Raw genomic sequence first — 23,016 nt, forward strand, 5'->3', positions numbered from 1 at the left:
AACGCCGACACAGAGAAAGGGTGCAGAAGCAAACGAGACAGACGAGAGCAGAGAGACTCGCTTGGAAAACGGTAGAGATTAAGATGGACTTGCCATGATGATGGGGACAGTATATGGAGAAGGATATGGTACCCTATAGGAGCAGGAGAAACCGCACAGCTGCCACTCGGGCAAACAGGAGTACTGAACCTTTGGAGGGGGGGGTGGGGGTGCAGGGTTATACTGAACAAGGGGGAAAACAGCAGAAAGACCCAACATTAAGGAGACGTCGCTTTGATGAAGACAGAAGGGGACAGTGACAGCAGTATTGGGACCATGGGGTCAGATGGAGGGATGACACTGACATAGTTCCCATTATGGAAGAGAGTGGTGGGCGACCTCAATGTATTCCATGGCAGCAAATGGACAAAGACAATTTAAGATGCAAGCTGCCTTTGTTAACTGCTGGGGCTGGCAAGTGGATTCATGAGATTGAAAGACTGACAGCAAAGACGTCATTAGCGGTAGGGGACATAGTCTCTCGCCTTTCTTGGGGAGGTAGCAGATGTATGGAGGAGAGCAGGATATCCTGGAGTGATAACACAAAACACGCCACCCAATGACCTGTCGTTCAATAACTGCTGAGTGGCGAGCTCTAAGGGTGCAATGCCCAGACCCTTCCGACATGAGCGCGATCATGGCACGCAAAATGTGTGAGGAGGAAGACCCATTTCAATATATTCAAAATCAAGAGAAATTGCATCTTGAGACGAGGAAACCGAGCGACAAAACAATGGTTATCTGATCACATGTCAGGGGCCACCTGAGCAAGTGCAAAAGCAGCTGAGGAAGCTAGTGGGGATGGAGGCTAAGCCGTTGTTAGAAATTCAGCTAAACATAGTGCACTATTGCAGGTTAATGCAAGGGAATGCGAGAAAGTGTGAGGAGAGGAAATGAGAAGAAGCGAAGTTAGTGCATAAGAAATGGGGCGATGTTAACGAGCGGAGAAGGAGTAGTTGCTTAACATGCGCAAAACCGACCACTGATGATGGGGAGGTTGTGCAGGAAGAGCGGATATGTATCGGAGGACGAGGAGGGATACCTCGGTGAAGAGGGTTTGGATACCCAATGCAAGAGGCTTTCTTGGGGGACAGCAAAGATTGTGGGGGGGGTCCCGCACAATGTTGGGTGTGTGGATAAATCTGCTACATATCGCAAGTGTGTAGATACAGGGGCAGGGATGCCTGAGAACGGGGGAAATGCAGCAACAGCCCACATACCAGATAGAGCAGACTGATTATTGTGCCCAAGATCAAATGCAAGCACAGATGTACACACAACAGAGGCATACCCCAGACATGCAAACGGAGCAATACCAGCCCATGACTCATGCATTACACATGGCAGCAATCGCAACCAGCACAGCAGGTACCGGTCCAACAGAGCATAACCATGACACATGCAGGCTCCACAATGCCGAATTCCATGCGAAAGCTGGGAGGGGGGCGACTGTTGTAGGAGGCCATCCATTCACAGGGACGGGAATGTCATTCTATCCACAGTAGGACAGCCCACACAGACTTGATGTGTTCAATCCGATCTGTGACACCCAATCTGGCTGATGTTCCATCTATAGGGGTGACCGTAGGTGACCAGACTTTTTTTTTTTCCTTTCTTGTGGATACAGGTACTGTATTGGGGAAGGGAGATGCCCAATGTCGGCATTGCCATGAATGTCCAGGGATTCTCTGGGGCCACGGATTTGGTTCCTTTTTACTGATGAATGACCACTTTCTGTGGGAGAACACGACGACCTGACCATGCCATTGCTATATTCCTGACACACCAGTGAATATAGTGGGTAGAGACCTGATGAGCTGACTTATCATGACAGTTTCATTTACAGACCAAGGGCTAGTGTGCTCAACACCAGGGATTCATTACATGAACGTGAAGGAACTCGTCCAGGTGTATTGTGGTAGACCTTGAACTGGTTGCATATGGGGTGGAAGTATTGATGGCATGGCTCCCAGGGATACAGGGCAGGCTGTTGCGCATACTCAATGAGTTTCTATTAGAACATAAATTCCCTTTAAGGAAGTGTTCCCAATAAAACTCGAGGCAGTTATAATGAGACGAGAGAATAGTATTGCATGGGACTGACGATACAGGAGGATCATGGAGGACTGTAATTGCAGTTGGGGAAGGATACAGGTTGACGGACGTGACAGATGAGTTATTCCAAGTCGATCGATTTAGTAAGGTGGTGTTTGACATAAGCATTACACACTGGATGGAAATGCATTACAGGAAAGTGCTGCAGAGAATGGCTGTGTTGCAAAAACCGCCACCACCATTTCTCGAAGTCTTAGGCAGGTACCTGTGTCTTATGGACCAATAGTCCCTATGACATGGGTTTGTTAAAAGGGATAGGAGCGATCAAGATAAGGCTTTAACCAGGGGTGGTTTTGCTAAGGGCAAGATGGAAGCAGACGAGGGTATTTGTGAGACGATTGCTCCATTAGTGAAGCAAGGCATTCTGGTGCCTTCAGAGTCGCAGTGTAACATTGCAGTGTATCCGGTGAAAAAGGTGACTGGAAGATCATGGCTTTTCTTCAAGGATTTGGGCCCTTTGAACCAACTTGTGGAAGCTGAATTCCCATTGGTTCCGAATCGGCAACCATCCTTTGCAGCATCACAACCGAACTTGAACGTCTTCTTTTCTATACCCGTTCATGAAGCGACGCAGGACTCGACAACTTTTCAATATAGAAACCGGAAGTGGAAAGACTCCCACAAGGGTACTATGAGTCACCTTCCATCTTCGATATGGTCCTTCACATGGATCTAGGCAACGTACAGCTAGCGAGCAGTCTACAATATGTGGACCAAATTCTAATTTGTAGAAAGTCGGAGGAAAAGTGTTGAAATGACTCGGTATACTTGCTGACAGTCTTGGCAGAAAAGGGTTATAAGGTGGGCAGGGCAAAACTACAATATTGCCAAAGGGAAGTGCACCAAACACCAAAGCCATTCTCCTAGGAGATATGAATCTCAGACTCAACGACATAAGACAAACACAGCAAAACCTTTGCCAAAGCTCTCGTAGACCTTCAGTTCATCCAGAGAATTGATTCTGCCACTCACACTAAAGGCTGCATACTAGATTGGTTAGTCGACCACAACTGCAAGGTAGATATCAGCTCAAACACTCCTCAACCTTGGACTGATCACCACCTCATCCACTTCTTCATCCCTACAAATGCAGCCACTAATCAAGACCCTCCCATGCCAGCCGCCCTAGCCAGATCTAAAAAACTACTCACCAAAGAGAATCTGCCCACTCCTAGAAGTCTCAGCACTAACATCACCAATTACCCCGAAAAAATAGTGGATCTCTATAACACCACCATCAAAGAAGTCAGACAGTTGCCCCACTAGAGACAAAAAAAGCGAAAAAACTGTTTCACGCCAACTCTTGGTTTAATCCAGACCTAAAATCACTTAAAAGACAAGCTCTCATCTCACAAAATGGCAATCGAGCCCCTCTGCCCTTTCACGCGATTCCTACCTAACTATTGTCGAACAATACAAAAATGCCATAGCCAAAGCAAAAGCACCCACATACAATACTAGAATCGACAATGCCCAATCGCACTCAAAAGAACTATTCGCCATCTTCAACGAGCTAGTCATACCTCCCACATCCAAACATCAAACAGTCAAAGACGAGAAATGGTGTAATGACATCCAGAAAGCCATGCTTGACAAACTAGATTTACTCCAAAAGAAAATCAAAACCAACCTTGACAATCTACCCAAGCCCCCTCACAAACCGCTAGTCGCCCCGAACTCTAAGCCTCCTACACAACACAATAGCAACCTTCCACCGCCATTCACCTTCAGAAAGGTAACCGCACCTGAGGTCTTAAACATTATGAAACAAATAAAACCATCACTCTGCAAAGGAGACATCTGTCCAGGAAACGATCAAAGACTGTGCTGTGTCTCTAGCGCCGTTCATTGCAACCTTTATCAATGCATCATTTGCCACTGGCTCAGTACCCTCCTCACTTAAAGAAGCCTGGGTTCGCCCACTGTTGAAAAAGCCCACACTAGATCCAGACTCCCCTAATAACTACTTGCCCATTACAACAGTGCCATTTCTGTTGAAAATCCTGGATAAGGCTGCCTATCTACAGATACAAGCCTACCTCGAATCTCGTAACATCCTAGGCAAGAGACGGTCCGGTTTTCACCCACGCCACGGCACAGTCTGCGCTACTCGACCTAAAAAACCAACTTCTAAAAAAATATGGATAAAGGCAAATGTGCCATCCTCTTACTCCTTGACCTGTCGGCTGCGTTCAACCTAGTCGACCACAAAACTCTGAAGACGCACCTCACCAATACAGCTCACTTCTCTACTGAAGCCACAACTTGGATCTCGTCCTTCCTGGAGGGCAGAGCTATGTGAGTCTACTCAGACCAAGCATCAGCCACCCCCTCCCCATCAACTGCGAGTACCACAAGATTCCTGCACCTCCCCTACACTATATAACCTATTCACTCTCCCTCTATTCAACGACTTAGAAGAATTCGGCATAACGTTCACCAATTATGCCGACGACACTCAAATTCTTCTCCCTCTAACTGGTGATTATAACCAAGCCCTACAACACACATATGCCATCATCCAGGCCTGGATGGCAGCCAATGACCTCTGTCTCAATGGAGAGAAGACAGAGATCCTACTGGTGGGCCCCAAAGAATCCCTTAGCAAATTTGATGGCAAATATAGCACCTTCCTAATTGAGATCTGAGTCATCTCCAGTCTCTTCTGCTGTAAAAACTTTGGGAGTCTATCTAGATTCCACCCTTTCCATGGATAGACATGTTAGTTACATCTCATCCTCAGCAGCCATAACAACCAAAATAATGAATGCAGTAAAACCTCGCCTATCCACTACAAACTGCCTCAACATAGCCAGGGCCACCATAGGTACCAAATTGGACTACTGCAACGTCCTCCTATTAGGCACCTCTGCTAAAAATATTAATAGACTCCAAATCACACAGAACGCCTTGAGAGCTGCCCTCAATATTCCCAAGAGGGAACACATCTCCCTAGCAAGACAAAATGCCCACTGGCTCCCAGTCAAAGAGCGCATCCAGTTCAAGACCCTAACCATTACCCAGAGATGCATATCCCAATCTGCCCCTAGCTACCTTACCGATCGGATACAACCAGTCCAAACAATCAGGCCCAAAAGGGACCTTTACGCGAACCAACTCTTAGTTCCTAACTTCAACAGAGTTAAAGCTGGCGGCTCGAGCTTCGAAGTCCTAGTGCCAAAAGCATGGAACTCCCTACCACCTAAACTGAGAGCGGAAACATCTCTCAGTGCCTTTAGAAAAGCACTTAAAACCACCTTGTTTAAGTGAACTCTACTGCAATGCAAATAATTTCTGTATACTGCTGTACCAAAGTTCACTGTCCCATGTAACCTCATACCTTCAACCATGTCCACTGCCTTTCATGATACTCGCCTGTGTTAAGTAAACCTTTTATAACAGCGCCACGATGCCCGTGGGCAGCTGTGCGCTTTAAAAATGCAAACAAATAAATATAGATAGGGCAGTTGATGTGACGAGAAGGGCGTAAGTAACTCCAGAAAGGACTGAGGCGATCCGTAGAAAGTCGATGCCAAAGACATTGCGAGAAATGCAGCAGTTTTTGAGCCTTTGCAATTATTGCAGAGCCTGGGTGTTTCACTATAGCACATGTACAAGGCCCTGGTTGAGCAAGCTTAGGGAGGCACAGAGGGAATGGTAAATTGGTATGGACACATGAAATGACTGACTTCTTCGAGGAGCTGAAAAAAGCAATATGCACAGTTCCAGAACTAGGGATCCCAGACTATTACCGCCCATTTTATTTGTTCTCACACTCCAATGGAGTAGTGATGACTGCGGCACTCGCACCGAAGACTACTCTAGGACACAAACCATTGGCTTATTAAAGTAGACCTTTAGACCAGTAATGAGTGGACCTTACCCTTGTGAGCAGGCTCTGGCTGCTGCCGCATTCGCGGTAGAGAATTCAGTGAGTATCCGTATTAGATGTAGCGCCACACTTTACTTGGAGCACGCCCTCTTTGCAATTCTCGTAAAACCCAAGAGTATGTTGACTACACAGCGAGCTGCTGCATACAAAGTAATTATCTCGAATCCAGCAATCAAGGTAGTGAAGTGCAGGACTGTTAATCCAGCAACGTTTTTAGCTGAACCAGTAAAGTAGGGTGGCTATGTGCATGATTGTACTACATATATGGAACAGTATAACAACCTTCCCAAGGTGGGGGGGGATAAGCCACTTGAGGGGGGAGAGGTGCTCTAAATTGACAGGTCCTCAACAATAGACCAGACAACAGGTGAATGCACACGGACAGCAGTTGTGAGATTAAAAGCAGACGGTACAGCAAGTAATGACAAGCATGAGACTTGCCAAGGTGAGACCTCTTCGCATCTAAAAGGACTATTTGATGCACGAAGAACAAGCACAGATAATGCAGACCAAGGCCAGAGCGTTGGGAAGGACAATACGCTCACCTAGAATAGGCAGCCTTTTTCTTACAATAGGTATTTATTGAGAAAGTAAGGACTGTCCAAGCCATATGGCTTTCAGTAGAAGTAACTCCCTGCAGGAATGCGTCATCCCCTTTATGATATGGACGGAGACTGAACGAACGATTCCGCCAAGCATATTTTTTCATGCTTTTGTTATTTTGCCCACATGTAGTCACAGATGACACGTGGAAATCAGTCTATCATTACTCTCTACGTAGTCTCAAATCAGCAAGCCGTGTGGCCGCAGTTGCTCTTCACAGCACTCACCCATTAGTATAGTTGTAGAGCTTGACTTAACACATACTAACATGACAATAACCCATTTCTCAGGCTTTTTAGGTGAGTTACAGAAAACAACCACCAAGGATGACAACATGAGAAATTTAATTCGGAATAGCGTGATGTTTTGTGCCTTCTGCTCTCTTTACACTTCTTGTACTATGAAGATTGTTTTCCCAAGCACAAGCTTTGACCCTTACTGACGTAACCCTCGATCCATGCTGTTGGGAAGCCATATCTGGGCAGGCTGTATGCACTGCTAAAGGAGGAGTTGGGCGCAGTGCAGAAGTAGATTTTAACCAGGTAAATTCCTAAATAGCTGATTCAGCCTGTATAGGAAACATGTGGTATAGTGTGATGCTGGAAATGCCTCATGGAGGTACAGGGCCTCCTGGCCTACTACTGCTCTGTTCTCTGCCACTGAGGTCCATCTGGCCCTCGGGCAGTTCAGCTCTTCATGTTTATCCTTTGGTGGACACCCATGGGATACCCTTATAGCACCCATGGGTGGGGGTAAACCCTTGTACCCCATGTGTTTTTGGGCATGTTTGTTACCGACATAGCGGGGCATGGGCTGGTGGCAGCTACATGCTGACTTGCCAGTTGCTCGAAGTGTCCTCCTTTTTTGGAATGCCCAGGCCCTGCCTCAGGAATCAATGGATTTCTGATAGAAAGCAAGATGACCCCTGTGGCCTCTTGGTTTCTATTGCCTTTTAGCCTGTTTCCAAAGTCCTGGGAAGCCTGTATCTGTTCCCTTCCTCCTGAGTGGCTGTTGGGTGGAAATGCCATCTATGGCTCTGGGGCTCCCTCCTGGCAGACTGACTTGAGCATTCCCAGGGGCTGTCTGCTATGGGTATACCCTAGAGGTGGGACCTGTATGAATGGCGTTTGAAGTGAACTTAGTTTCACTCAGGGCTGTCTCATTCATTGTGTCACACACACAGAAACCAGACACCCACAGCAGAGACTGACATGAATGCAGTGTAGTGTGCTGAAAGGCTGGGTATTTGTCCCAATCAACATTCTTTGTTATGGGTGTCTGGGTGGAGTGAATGGCTTGAATGCCTGTGAGCCTGATTGGCTGACTGCGTGCATGAATGCCCTTCTGTGTGATTGGCTGACTGAGCCTGGCTAGAGTGAATGGGAACAGATGTGTATATCTGGGGGACCTCTCACCTAACCAATTTGTAAAGAAGTCGAAGTTTAGCAAGAAGCTGCTGTTTCGCTGTTTCGAGAGGTCTACTGCTGCAATTTCTCCCAAGGACAGATCCAGAGAGGACCTGCAAAGGAGACCTCTCCCCGAGCTACGAGGGACCATTGTGCAAAACTGCTACTCCATCAGCAGTACCCTGGAAGCCAGTCCTGTGTGCCCGCCGCCTGGAGAAGTAGTCTTTGTGACTCCTGAAGAGGAGTGCCTGGACATCTCGAGTCAAAGTACATTTGTGTCACCCAGGGTCCGGAGATGCGTTTGGTGACTGCCGGAAGCAGTTGTTGTTTACTGCCCAGAAGTTGGGATACCCTGGCATAGTGCTGCTGCACACCCAGAGCTGCGAAGTTCCAAACAGCCTAAGAAAATTTCAAGGGACAGCCTTGCCATCATCACTGACCACTTTTTGTCGCTGGGTTCAGTGGAAGGTCCGCCGGTGAGTTTCCCACCACCAGAAGCTAACGAAGACGTCCCAAGGGTGCAGACTTGGTTGGAGGTTGGTCGAGTCCAGGTTGCCAGAAGCCATCCAGAGGTCCGTGCTGTGGCTGCAACACCGTAGAACCAAAAGTCGGAAACCCGCTCTATTCCGAAACCCGACAGCAAAAGTGACCTATGCACCCGTCGCCGCCAGAAGTCATTGAAGGTTTCCAGGGGTCTTGTGCTCATCTGCCAACCCTTTAAGGAGCCCACAGCAAGTTTAATCTTAACATGCCTTCTACAGTCGGAGAAATCGTCGACCAAAGGAGAGCACCGCGAAGAGTGAAACTGCTGCACTTCAGAGACTTTGGTTCCATGTTTCTCGTGGACTCTGCAACCCAGTGGCTCCTACTTCCAAGGGGTGGCTGGGTCCATCCTCGTAGGGAAATAATTGAGTGAAACCGAGAAACTCTGCCACTTCACCTGCCAAGGCACCAAAGGTACTGTGATGAGGAAGAGTCTTCTAACCTCAGGAGTCACCCAGGGCTCCCAGATTTCTTGGATCCTGATCTCCTGTGGCCCCTCTGGTACTTTGGGGTTGTCGAAGCTTTGACAGGAATCGGGTTATTTTAAAATTATTGGACTGGTCTGTAAACTACGAGAAGTTACACTCCAACCTTTCCTTTTATTAGATCCTCACACAGAATTGTGTATCTAGTCTAAAGAAAGCATTTTGCCACTGTGCACAACTGACATGCCTTTCTTCCCTATTATGTGCTGATATACCTCACTTAAGAATTCACAAGCCTATTTAAAACTGCCTGCAGTTAATGCATTTCTTACTGAATTTAAATATTCTGTGGTACCACATGGAATACTTATTAAAGAATGGCAAATATATACACTCTTAAGTGCAAAGTGTTATTATTATTTGTATGTGTATGTTATGATTTATTCATCATCTGGAATGGAACAATACAATCGTGCTGTGAATTTGTAAAGCTGTTAAATGTTAATAATTTGAAATTTACTGAACACCATAGTGAGAATCCATAGTATTTTTGGATGTTAAAGTTAAAATCGTGGCTCAAAAGGTAGGGTGTGAATTACATAGAAAGGTCACAGGAGCCAATATTCCCCTACATGCCAACAGTGCACATTCCAAAACTCTTCTGTGGAGTATCCCATATGGTGAATTTATAGATGTAATTGTAGTGAAATCTCTGATTTTGACTTAGCAAGTCAGTTACGGCCCAAAACATTTTACAGCAGCAATACCCGAAGAGGGTTATTGAAAGGTTGTATTTGAAAGTACGAATCATGGACAGACAAAAATTGCTGACCACGTCTAAGTCGGACTCGCATAATCTGGATGAGGAAAACACTATCAGATTGATTTTTAACATTTGGAAGCCATTCCCAAATCATTATACAAATAATAAAGAGATATTGGAAAGTACTTAAAGCTGATAGAGATCTAGGCAGCTTATTAAATGATCATCCAGATATTAATTTCAGCAAAAGTACCTCAATCAAAGATTTGGTGGTTAGTAGTTGTATGGCTCCAGTAAAATCTGATATATACCAATTGGTTGTCCTCAAACTGAAGATGGCTTTACGAAGTGCGGCAGATGTAAAATCTGCAAATATGGACACAATTGCAAAAGTTTATAGCCATCCTATTTTAAAACATCCCATGTCCCTTAAGAGGCAAATCACGTGTAAATCCTTGTTTATGTATTAACCTGTCCATGTCACAAGTGGTATGTTGAAAGTACCAAATGTAAACTCAAGGTATGCATACTACATGTCCGAGCCATCATCAATAAGGACTGTGCGTATCCCATGGCCAAACACTTTTCAGAAGTTCACAGTGGAGACCCCCAAAAGCCTGACTTTTCTGGGCAATTACAGAGTAGTCATCGGCCCGAGAGGCGGAGACAGTGAAAGACTACGACAGGAGGAAACAAGGTTTATCATTGACTTTGAAAGTAAAAATCATGTTGGCCATAATGTAGATTAGGAATTATATACACTCCTCGGAATGTGATGCACAAATAAGGAGTAACATGCAACACCTCATGCCTGCTATTTTCTGCTCCTCTGTGCTTTGTTCTTTAGGGTTTATATTCCCTTTTTTATTCACTTGATTTTTTTTATTTATGATTTTAAATTATGTGACTGATAATATGGCAGTATAAGATTCTATTATCTTTGTTAGACTGGTGCAACATATTTGAAGATGCATATGGTTTGAGAGACTGGGCAGAATGATGCTCATTCTGTCCATTGATATCTTCAGTTCAGTTGGCATTTTGCACCCTTTGGTCTGCGTGCAGCACTACCTTATATGGTTACACTTTGCACTTTATCAAGGGCAAAGCCGAGTGTTGAGAACATATAACTGATTACCTATTGAAAATAATTGAATACTATTTATTATAAGGGATTCTAGATTGTTTGCATTTACGTCAATTACCATATGCATCCAGCTTCGTCGATGGCGAATTGCTCTTGTATATGAATAACTGATTCACCATTCACTTTAATGTCGAACTTTTGTTGTTTTAATAATGATGCACCATGCACTTTAGTTGCCAGATCCCACTGAAGATAATGGAAATGGATATTTTATGTCTCACCATTACATAAATGGTACTAAGTTACTAAGTGATGGCTATATGTATACATTATGATATACATTTATATATGTATTCCCTGCTACTGTATCTTCCTTGCACTATGCATTTTATTGGTCGCAGCAGCAACAAATGATAGGTTCCATGCATTACAATTGGCCATACTGGCGTTCATTGGTTTCAGTGAGTGCTTTGGCGTGAATGTATAAGTCATGCAAGTCATTGTATAGAAATGCATCTAATATTGACTAGATGCATCAGCAATTTGGAGCAGATAGTCGTATCTAGGACACATATAATTATGGGAACATAATTATTCGTGCATTTCGCACTACATTTTCTCTCTCGAATTAAGTGCTCCATCATATGGACATGTCTTGTTGGCTTGGGTTACGACCTTATGGTTGCTTTAAGATTTGTAATGCACGCATTTCTGTGTATAAGACTAACGCTCTCTTTAGCACTATGCCTAATATGAGAGAAGTTATATGTATGATAGATAATTGCTACTATGATACATGTGCTATTATAAATGGAGCCTGTCCTCTCAAAGATATCCGTTTGTATCAGTCACCTTTTCAATGTTTACCACAGTGTTTTGTTAAATTGGTTTCCCTGGATAGGGAGGGGTTACTGTGATCAAGCCACAGGTGTGTGGTAACGCGTCAGGCTGCCAGCCGGCATGGATGTGACTGGGAAAATCGCATTTTGTAAACTGCAAAATTTACAAATAAAGCTTGTTTTACTATTCAACCCTTGCAGTTTCTAAGTTGGCTTTTGTTTGCTGGAATAACCTTAAAAGACTGTCAAATTCACTTCTTGGGAGTGCTGCTCGGCGGAATTGGTGTTTTGCTGTTCAATATATTGCTTATAGTCATTTGGCCAAACTAGGGAAACCAATGATGGGCTGTTATATCTGCTCTCTCATCCCCTATGCCATGAGTGCATCTAGAAAGTTTGTGGCAACTGAAATTCCAGCCTTTTGTTTTTTTTGCTCTGCACCACAAGAGGACGATTTCAAGGGAAGCGTGCCACACTAAGGTGGATGTCCAAGAAGACGGTCCCATACAGTGACACAGGAGTTAGTATGCCAAGACAGTACCCAGGGAAATGGGAGGAATGCCAGGATGCTGGGAAATTCCGCAGATGCTGGTGTATGGACAACAGACAGATGGAAAGAAGTGGTTGGGAGCAAAGCACATGCTATCCTAACGGTTCCAGTGGAAGTAGTTCTGCAAGAAAGTGACAGTGCTTTGAGGAATGGGAAGCAAGTGGCTGCTCCCATGGGTAGACAAAGAAGCGGGCCCATTGTATGGCTCAAGGGCGCAGCTTTGTTTCCAGAATGATGGCAAAGTTAAGGTTGGGGAAAATTAAGGATGGAAGCAGACTTTGAAGATCCCATGCATGAAGGTCAGAACAGCAATGATTGTGGACCACTATTGGGCCTGCGGGTTGAAGGTATACTTGCAGCTGCCACCCAACTGGGGAGGAATATGTTCACTTGTACATCTGAACACCCCAGCATTAGTAGTGCCTGAGATGGACATAGAAATAGGAGGGTTCCCTAACATGGTTGCCAACAAAAGAAAGAAGAGATCTGTAGGGTGGACAGTAAAAAGGGGAACTATGCCTTATCAGATATGGAAAATGTGTTGGATGCAATACCACCAGAGCACAGGCTGTTCAGCAGAACTGAGATGTTCTTTGCATCCATCGTTCGAACAGTACAAGCAAGCGCCACCAAGGAAAAGCTGAGGGCGTTAGGCTAATAACCCACCAGAATATATACGTTCTAGATCTCCTCTCAGCCATCGAGGGAGGCGTTTGCGCCAAGATCGGGTCTTCTTGCTGTACATTCTTTCTTGCCAATGATTAAGGTTATGGGACACTGACCAAGGCCATCAGCCGGCTCTCTAAACTGCACACGAAGATGGAGGCGTAAACGAAAAATTTAGGAGAAGACAAAGTTTGCCTGTCTCATATTCTCATGGATACCAACATGGATGGCCAATGGACTGAAAGTACTGACAGCAGCTTTGATATTAGTGTTTTCATTTTGGTGTGTCGAAATAACCATCGTGCAGTGTAGAAAGACCAATAAGAAGACTTTAGGGATGAAAGTACTGATGGACATGGAGACTAAAGACGAGGAAACAAAAACACGAAATGCACCGAAATCACAATTGGCGCAGTGTCTTCTGTTCCCGACGGGAACAGTGTTCCAGTATCCATACAATACCTGTGATTATTGGGGGGGAAATGGGTTTGGTTCAACCCTGATGGGGACTGCATTTAAGTGTCATGGATCCTGGATGATCATGCAAAATACTGTGACATCTCGGAGCGATCACAAAGGTTTGGCCCCCAAAACTGCAGATGAACAAAGTGGTGTAGGTAATGTAGACTGGGAGCCAAATCTGCCCTTCATGCCCCCCCAGACGACTCCACATGAAGACAAGAGAAACGACAGGTGTGCCTCACTCTTAGGCCCATCACCACAGTCATCGCTGTATGGGAAGCATTATTCTCAGCTGTTCAGGCCCTACCCAATTGATGATTTGAACGACATGGAAATTACATTTATCAAGCAAGTCTGACTTCAAAGCTAGAAATCAATGACGTCATCACAACGTAACCACACTTATACATGAAGTACATATTTATCCATTCATGAAGTTACACGAACATGCACTAGTTTATTGCACATAGGCACGAAGCACATGCTTACGACCCATGTAGGTAGCGGACGGTCAAACATACATATCTTTCACCAGAGCTGAAATCGCAAGATGCAAAGAAATCATATATTTAGCTGGCACATGCTTCATTGCTATTAACCTAGAGAAGCCATGAGGAATGATGTGGAAGCTATAGGACTCTGAAATGGATGGCAACGGAGGGACAGGCTTCGGGTACATGGAAAGGCTGACATGATCAGTGCAGCCAGAGGCGAGCAGAAACAAGGCATCAGCCAATGACAAGTGAAGACAGCAAAGTTCCAGTTACCAAGGCAATGAGCCACCTGCAGAAAATCAGGCTAAAATACTCCATTACAAGCAGGACATCTTTATTTTGTGGTCTCAACACACGTGACCCAGCCAAACCGGACAATGCACATTCAATCGAGGTAGACAAGGACTGTTCCCATCGAATCGGAGAAGAGGTACAAGTGTTGCCTGTAAACTAACCATGCACTTTCCCAGGCTTAGGTGATCTGAGATGGCAACTTTCAGTAACTCTTCACACCTCCCATGTTCATTCCCATTCTCTTGAAAGAGTACACTCAGTCTGGTAACCGTCCAGGGTCCCAGGGATGGGAGGACATATGCCTGCCAATCCGGATTCACCTTTCACGCGGGGATATCATTTGTTGCCAGGGCCTATGATCTGTCTGTTAATCTGCAAAATTGTAGATTGATACTAGTAGAAGAGGTCCTAGGAGGAGCCACTAGATATGGCTACCCAATAGTAAAGCTAAACCTTAAAGTTCCCATATGTAGCTCACCCAAACTGACCAATGTGAATGGGTGATCAGGTTCTGGGATGGAACCTGAACTTGTGAAGCCATACCGCAATAAAACTGGGTGACAACTGCTCAGAAGACGAGAGCTGCGTAGGATACTTGTTTTTCTGGTGTGACCCCTGTCATTTTTGTTTGCTAATAAAAGTAACTTTGCCCCATGGCGAAGTCTTCCGTGCTTTTGGCGGGGAGTCTTTGGTGGGCCCAAATGTTCTCTGCTGATAATTGGGGTGACTGCTAGAGAGCCCCGGCCACACCTATACAGCCTCAAGCCCTTCACACTTACTCTAAAGCAAACCAGCTGCTTATTAATCAGAATAAAACTAAAATTACTATTCTCCAGCATGGGGTCTGGCATGGATTCACATGCTCATGAATATTCCCCGTCGTCAGGCTGGGAATCCTCGGTAAAGAAAAAACCAGTATCAGTTTCGTTTCTGATCTGTCTTTCGTAGTAATAACCAATCACTGGTCTCTGCGTCATACTGACCACAGCCAATGACTGCCCTCTACCTAAGCACCGCCTCTGGCAGCCATCTTCAGATTTTTACCGCACGTTCATGTGTTGGGATCCTCGTGCTATTGCTCTCGAGCGTTAGTGCTATTTTTTCGCGCTTTTTACAAAAACTTCGATTCTTTCGGTCAAAAGAGCCTCAAGCTCCACCGATCCTACATCCGATCAACGGGGACCCGTGTCGGATTCATCTGTGCCCCTCAAGGGTGAAGATTTCGTCGAGCTACACTTCGGAGGACTCCAGAAGCTTCTCAGGCCCTGTCTCGGAGATGGCCCAGGAGAAGGGAAGCTCGACGCCCGGAAAGCTGTTCAGGGTCTGCCCTGGATGCCAGCTGCAGAACGTCTTCAAGGAGGACGAACACTCTTTCTGCCTTTACTGCCTTCATGAGGACAAGACGCACGTGGAGAAGGACTGTGCGTTTTGCGGCAACATGTCGGAACGGACCATGAAGGACCGCCATCAACGTCTCGCCAACTGGCTGGAGGGTAAGAGCCCGTCTGGCGAGAAGAAGAAGAAATCCGAGCGGTCTTCTAAGACCTTTGAGGGCGCCCCGGCGACGGGGGCCCAACATAAGGCCAAGCACCGCGAGTCCGCTGGCACCGGGAGCGCCGAACGGTCGGGCTCTGCGGGCGCCAGGCAGGGCGCACCCTCCCCGGCACCATCAACCACGAGCCAACGCTCTGGGTCGGGTAAGAGGAAGGCCGAGCACCCGGCGAAGCTCCTGGAGAGGCCCCGGTCGAGCTCTTAGGCAGAGGAGGAGCGTGGCAGTGCCCCCTCCCTCAAGGATAAGGCGGTGAGCGCACCTAAGGTGGTGAAGGCCTTGATCCATCCGACCAAGCCCTCTATCGAAACGGTCGCGGCGGCCCTGGCTCAGCCTGTGGTGGCTGCACCAGTGGTGGCGACCTCAGGGCCCAGAATCTCCCTGCCTCCTCGGAGGGAGTCTTCCTTTGTGCCCATCGATAGGACCCCCGTGAAACCCTCCGTGGGGAAGAAGAAGGGGGGGCAGGGCGTCGTCGTAGAGTCGGCCTCAACCTCAGAAGAGGAACTGATCGAGGTCTTAAGCCACGGCCTAGGCGTGGAAGAAGGCCAGCCCGTCGGAATGGACCCCGACGCAGGTGACGATGACGACATCGTCGAGGATACCGACGGGGCCCCTGCTCGCCCGTCGGATTCCCCTCTGCCAGCGCCGCAAGACAACTCGGCAGCCATTTTGTTGGCCATACAGTCCTTATGCTCCGAGATAAGGACGAGGCTACCGTTACCGACGGAGGAACCTCTCCCGTCGGGGGATCCAGAACCGGGACCTTCTGGTGTTCCCCCTACCAAGAAAAGAAGGATCCATCCACCACCTCCTTTTCAACCGTCGCGCCCCTTCCAGCCCTCCTCCCCGTCCACCCGAGGGGATGATACGGGGACTGACACGGCAGCGACGGGTACGGACGACGAGGCATACGACGAGGATTTTCCGTCGTCGCCTCCCACCAGGGCCTCTCCGCCCGACGAGATCGGATCTTTCCACTCCATGATCTCCAGGGCTTCCGAGCTTTTCCAACTCTGCCCTGAGGAGAAGAAAAAGGAAGGCTTCCTTTATCAGCGGCGCGAGGCCAAGAGGAAGACGGTCCTCGCAGTGCCTCTGTTGGACGACATTTGGGATGAGGGCCTTTCCCTCCTCAAGAACCCTTCCACGACGCCAGCTAGAAGAGACCGGTACGAGAAAAAGTACCGGGTCCCGGACACGGCCCCCCTATGCCTCCGGGCGCAGCCTACCCCGGACTCCGTCGTCTCCGCGGCAGCCAGGAAGAAAGCGGGGGGGGGGGGTGCGGCCTCCACATCGACTTCCCCGCCGGACGGCGAGGGAAAGAAATTGGATACTATGGGGCGTAGAGTCATCTCGTCGGCAGCGACGACGATTAAAGCGGCCAACGCCTTGGCTATCGTGGCCCGCTACGACAGGGAGCTCTGGTACAAGATGGCTCCTCTGCTGGATTTTCTGCCGGACGACAAGAGGGCGGAGGCCCTTGAGATCCTGCAGGAAGGTGAGGTGGCCTCGGACCACGCCATCACCGTGGCGACGGACATCGCCGACACTGGATTCCGCCAGCTGGGCAACGGTGTTTGCCTTCGACGTCGTGGATGGCTCAAAGCTACGGACTTCCGGCAGGACGTCCAGACCAGAGTCCTGGACATGCCCTTCGACGGGAACAACCTGTTTGGGAAGACAGTGGACGATTCCCTTCAGGCCATCAAGGCGGATACTGAGACGGCCCGGGCCCTTGGAGTCCTGCAACGACGGACGCCCTTTCGGAGCGGCGGAGCCAAGGGCGCCTCCAAAGTTTCCGGCGGCGGTTTCGCTTCCTACCGTCAAGCGGCCCGCTCGTCGTCGCAAGAGGCCTACAGAGGACGAGGCAAGTCTAGCGGACCCCGCCGTCGTCGCCAAGGAGGTCAAGGCGGCAAGGCCGCGTCCAAGCAGGATTGAACCGGCCTTGGGGTCGGGCCCCCACCGAAGCACCCCGGTGGGAGGCCGGCTGGCAGGCTTCGTCAGCGTGTGGGAGTCCATCTCCACCGACCGTTGGGTGCTGGACGCCCTGGCCCGGGGCCACGCGCTCGAGTTTCAAAGAAGGTGCCCGCGCGTCCCCCCCGTGGCCAGGAAAGAACTTCACGTCCCTCAACTTCTCCTGGAGGTAAAGGCGATGCTCAGAAAGGGCGCCATCGAACTCGTCCCAAAGAGGCTTCGGGGCTCCGGAGTCTACTCGAGATACTTCCTCGTGAAGAAGAAGACGGGAGGATGGCGCCCCATCCTGGACCTGCGACGTCTGAACAAGTTCATCAAGGCGCAGAAGTTCCGGATGGTCACCCTCCAGCACGTCCTGGGTCAGCTGGAGGAAGGAGACTTCCTATCGTCATTGGATTTGGAGGATGCCTACTTCCACATTCCCATCCTAAAGGGGCACCGCAAATTCCTCAGATTCGTGGTCCAAGGGCGTCATTACCAGTTCAAAGCCCTTCCCTTCGGACTACGGTCGGCACCCAGGGTATTCACCAAGTGCCTTGCACCGGTGGCGGCGCAGCTGCGCCGCGAGGGGATCCACGTCTACCCCTACCTGGACGACTGGCTCATCCGCGCCAAGACGAGGGAGCTCGCCGTGGTCCACACGGCAAGGACCGTCCAACTCCTCACGGACCTGGGATTCTCCGTGAACTACGCCAAATCCCACCTGGTGCCCGCGCAAGTCGCACTGTTTCTGGGAGCGAGGCTCGACACAGTGTCCCTTCTGGCCTCCCCGTCGGAGGAGAGGACCAGGACCATCTTGGGCAAGGTGCAACGGATGTTGGTGGCCGACGCGGCCAAAGTGAGGTCCATCAAGTCCCTCCTCGGGATGATGTCTTCCTGCATCTACCTCATTCCCATGTGCAGGCTCCGGATGCGCCCGTTGCAAGAATTCCTGGATGCGCGCTGGATCCAGACGACGGGCAGCTTCGAGGAAAGGATCAAGCTCGACGAGAGTTTCCGACGAGCGATACGGTGGTGGGGCACCCGCGCGCATCTGACGGCGGGCATGGACTTCCAGACCCCAGCCCACCAGGAGACTGTGACCACGGATGCCTCCCTGGAAGGGTGGGGAGCGCACACCGAAAATCTGCACGCAAGGGGACTCTGGCTCCCGACGGAGAAGTCCCTACATATCAACGTCCTGGAGCTCCGTGCAGTGTTTTGGGCCCTCAGGTCCTTCCTTCCGTCCCTCAAGGGCAAGGTGGTGAGGATCTTCACCGACAACACCACCACCATGTTTTACATCAGGAAACAGGGCGGAACCAGGTCCCCAGCGCTGTCCAAGGAGGCGCAGGACCTGTGGCATTGGGCCGTCGCCCAAGGGATTTTTCTGGTGCCGTTTCATCTGGCAGGGATAAAAAACACCATCGCCGACTCACTCAGCAGGGAGCTGCGCTCGTGCCACGAGTGGGAACTACGGCAGGATCTGGTGGATCGCCTCTTCCGACGGTGGGGCACACCCCAGATCGACCTGTTCGCGACGGCGACGAACGCCAAGTGCCGGAGGTTCGCCAGCAGGTTTCCCCAGACGAGGAGCATGGGCGATGCTTTCTCGTTCCCCTGGGAGGGCCTGTTCCTCTACGCGTTCCCTCCCTTGCCTCTGCTAATCCGGCTCGTCAACCAGCTCAAGAGGTCACGGTGCAGGATGATCCTCGTCGCACCTGCGTGGCCGAGGCAGATATGGTTCCCGGACCTTCTGGACTTGTCAGCGTCCCCGCCGATCAAGCTGCCGGCGGACGCGGATCTACTCTCCAGGGAAGGAGGCGCCATCCTCCACCACGACCCGAAGTCGCTGAACTTGCAGGCCTGGCTCCTGCAGCACTAGAGTTTGGAGGATACGACATACCGGCCGATTGCAGAGAGGTTCTTGCAAAGGCCAGGGCGTCCTCGACTCTTAAATGCTATGGACACAAATGGAAGAGGTTCTCTGTCTGGTGCCACGCACAGAAGATTAACCCTCTACGGATTACGGCTCCCCAAGTACTGCCGTACCTGCTGACGCTGGCCAAAGCTGGTCTGGCACATGCGTCCATCAAGATTCATCTTGCTGCGATCTCCCGATACACCAGAACCACGGGCCGGACGTCCTTGTGGTCTCATCGTCTGGTGAAAGAGTTCATGAAGGGACTGTTCAGATCGTTCCCGCCGGTGAAGGCTCCGGCCCCGGCGTGGGAGCTCAACGTGGTGCTGACCAAGCTCATGGGACCTCCGTTCGAGCCTCTGCATTCGGCCCCGTTGAAGTTTCTATCGTGGAAAACAGCTTTTCTTGTGGCCATCACCTCCGCACGACGAGTGGGAGAGATCCAGGCCCTTTCCTGCAAGGCCCCGTACTTGACTTTCCACGACACAAGGGTAGTGCTCAGGACGCACCCCTCCTTCATGCCCAAGGTACCGTCGGACTTCCATCTCAACGAACCCTTGGTGTTACCTGTGTTCTTCCCGTCGCCTTCGTCGCCGGCTGAGAGGACTTTGCACTCGCTGGATGTAGCTAGAGCGCTGAAGTTCTACGTGGACCGCACGAAGGGTTTTCGGAAGACGTCACAACTCTTTGTGAACTTTGGACCTGTCAATCAGGGGAAGGCTCTCTCGAAGGCTTCCATCTCCAGATGGCTCTCCGGCTGTATCATGTGCTGTCACCGGTTGGCAAACCGACCGCTGCCTGGCCGTCCGAGAGCCCATTCCACCAGAGCGATCGCAGCTACCACGGCGTTCCTATCTGGTGTGCCCCTGCTGGACATATGCAGGGCTGCTACGTGGAGGTCGACGCACACCTTCACGAAATTCTACTGCGTCGACCGGGATTCCAGGGAGGAGTCCAGGGTCGGCCAAGCAGTGCTGCGCAACCTGTTCGCCTGAGGTGAGCCTGGTGAGGAGGTAAGATGCTTAATGTTGAGTTGATGTGATGCTTAATGTTGAGCCTTTGCCACCTCCCGTGGTTGTGCATGTGTGTACTGCTATGTATTCTTTATTCATGAGCATGTGAATCCATGCCAGACCCCATGCTGGAGAAGGAACAAGTTACTTACCTGTAACTGTTGTTCTCCAGCATGGGTCTGGCATGGATTCACATGCGAACCCTCCCGCCTACCCCTCTGCGGCTCTTCACTTGGTCATACTGCCACTTCACGTGCTTCCAAATCTGAAGATGGCTGCCAGAGGCGGTGCTTAGGTAGAGGGCAGTCATTGGCTGTGGTCAGTATGACGCAGAGACCAGTGATTGGTTATTACTACGAAAGACAGATCAGAAACTAAACTGATACTGGTTTTTTCTTTACCGAGGATTCCCAGCCTGACGACGGGGAATATTCATGAGCATGTGAATCCATGCCAGACCCATGCTGGAGAACAACAGTTACAGGTAAGTAACTTGTTCCTTATAGGTAAACATAAAAACATTGTTTGGAAAATAGACCACACACGCATATATTTAGTTGGTCTGTCCAGTTGGCTCTACGCTCAACCATGCATTGCTAGAGAAGTATATAACCCCAACAATATTAAAAACTATTAGTGCCTTTTTTAATTTTTTTTTATTTATACTCGTGGGCCTGATTAACATCTATAGGGCCATAACTGTGCTGGGCATTTTATACGTCCTTGAATTCTTTACTGAAATTGTTGAATAGGCTTGAAGGGGGTGCTCTGGCGCCCAGTGCGTGGACTTCCTCATGCTGTCCTGATCCAATCCATAAGATGTGAATTAGGCCTGACTTCAATTCTCACTTTCTGGAAAATCAAACATAGCGATTTTAAGATCGAACAAGATAAAGGTAATGAAGTGTCACTTTGGAATCTATTTGCAACTTTACCCAACGCTGGAAAGGAAGCTCTTCTAATGGAAAGAGCTCCACTGTCACCTTGAGGCCTATTTTATGATGCCATAAGCTGAATTACTGAATATCCTGACAACTTTGGTGCAGCCAGAAAATAAATAAAAGCCAAAGCCTTATCTAGGACCAAGCAAGTAACATTGATTATGAAAAGATTCAATGATTATGCTAGACCAGGTTTTCCACAGCTGGCCATATGCGACCAAGGCACAGCCAGCAGTGTTTGTTTGTGGATGCTTTTAAGCTTCTACAACGATTATGTGGTACTGTTTCTAATACTGCATTGGATCTTCAACACGGGTACATACCAGTTGGCTTATTTCTACACTCCACTCAGCTGTAGGGTGCTATTGCCATACCGCGATGCCTCTCCCTCTACCCCCTTTGGCCTTTGTCCAGATGTGAGCATGGTCAAGTGACCAACTTGTGGACATGCTTTGAAGTGGTCAATGTGGAGATGCAGAATTATCACCATCTGTGTATTTAACGGGCTGCGCGAATGAAGCAATATTTCTCTGCGCCTTTTATGGACCAATCAAGAAGTCCAGACCTACTATCAAGTTTGTAGTTAAACCAATAGGTCCCATAATTGCCCAGATGCTGTACTTCAATTTGTATGGCAATAAAAATGGCACTTAGCACTTTTTTGACAGCACCTTAATATTGATTATTATACACTGCCCATCAAATATACATGGATATGAATTACATTCAGCAGAGTCTGACAGGTTGCTTTTAGATATTTTAGATTTTTCAATGTTATACAATTATTTGTATTTTATGATGTGTGAATGCAATTCTTTTAAATTGTTTTTGATAAATATAACATTTTATTATTTATCTGACTGAGCCTCTTTCCCCTCCACACTTATCTGAATCCATTATTAATTGAATAATCTTTGTACTTACCCGTGCGACCCTTTGCCTTGTTTTCTCACCTTTTGAATAGTCACCAAGTGCTCTGATCAAACCCTGAGACGCTTTATTATGCGCTTCTGCCAACTCTGAGAATAACTGCCCCGTTGCCCATCCCAAATTTTAGCAGCTTTTGCTGCACTAATTAACTTTAAATGTGCGCTTCCTATGCTCTTTAATCCCTTTCTGTGCAGCCTGGGTTTCCATGCACCCCTTCCAGCTCCCCCTCCGCAACCCTCTCCGCTTGGTGTTTGACCTCACTATTGTGAGTGCTTCCCATCCAGCAACGCTTCCTGTGCCTCACTTTAGCTCAGAGGTCACAGGTGAGAGAAATGGTGGCTGGAGGAGATGATGAGGGGGTCAGAATATCACTGTAGCCTTCATGTCCCGATGTTCAGCCCAACTTGCTGCTCCATTATGGAAATGACCATTCATTGTGATTCATTGAAAATGTAGGAGACAGCAGGATACCTTTGTTTCTGTTGTGGTTTCCTTTTGTCGGTTGTAAAAGAAAAAGTGTTTCTGGTAGGATTA

General features: G+C 48.6%; 1 protein-coding gene across 2 annotated transcripts in view; it reads left to right on the top strand.

The window, feature by feature from the left end:
• The window catches only part of SDCBP (syndecan binding protein), a 403,969-nt gene that overhangs the window by 80,564 nt on the left and 300,389 nt on the right, over positions 1 to 23,016 (top strand). The window lies entirely within an intron of this gene.

Source organism: Ambystoma mexicanum, chromosome 5q (assembly GCF_040938575.1).
Source record: "Ambystoma mexicanum isolate Mex_15411 chromosome 5q, UKY_AmexF1_1, whole genome shotgun sequence".
Classification (NCBI taxonomy): Eukaryota; Metazoa; Chordata; class Amphibia; order Caudata; family Ambystomatidae; genus Ambystoma; species Ambystoma mexicanum.